At 39.7% G+C, this 363-nt stretch overlaps 1 non-coding gene across 1 annotated transcript; it reads left to right on the forward strand.

Annotated features, from left to right (window-relative positions):
- LOC147514997 (small nucleolar RNA R71) lies at positions 1-104 on the forward strand. Its single transcript, XR_015214642.1, has one exon. It is a non-coding gene; the product is annotated as a small nucleolar RNA R71 (small nucleolar RNA).
- The last annotated feature ends 259 nt before the right edge of the window (positions 105-363 follow it).

Here is a 363-nt window from a genome sequence, read left to right on the forward strand (position 1 = left end):
AAGTTATGATGTGGACACTCTATAAGCGGATCGGTGAAACGATTCCAAGCCTCTGAAAATGTTTCATGAGGATTTTGTTGAAAGAAATGAATCTTAGAAAGCATCTCATCCGTCTTTAGGGGGGGTAAAATGTTCCATAAACAAATGAACAAGTTTAGCCCACGAGTCCACGTAATTAGGCTTGGGCGTTAACCAAGGCGCCTTATCGGGCTAAGGTGAAAGGGAATACCCTTAATTTAATTTGTTCGAACCAACCGTAGGATGGTGGAATGTTGTTAGGACTTGTTCAATCCTACGATATCTTTGGTAAGGTTTTCATGGTCTAAACCATGAAAAGCGGGTAACAAATTAAAAATATTTGGA

Source organism: Coptis chinensis, chromosome 2 (genome assembly GCF_015680905.1).
Source record: "Coptis chinensis isolate HL-2020 chromosome 2, ASM1568090v1, whole genome shotgun sequence".
Lineage (NCBI taxonomy): Eukaryota > Viridiplantae > Streptophyta > Magnoliopsida > Ranunculales > Ranunculaceae > Coptis > Coptis chinensis.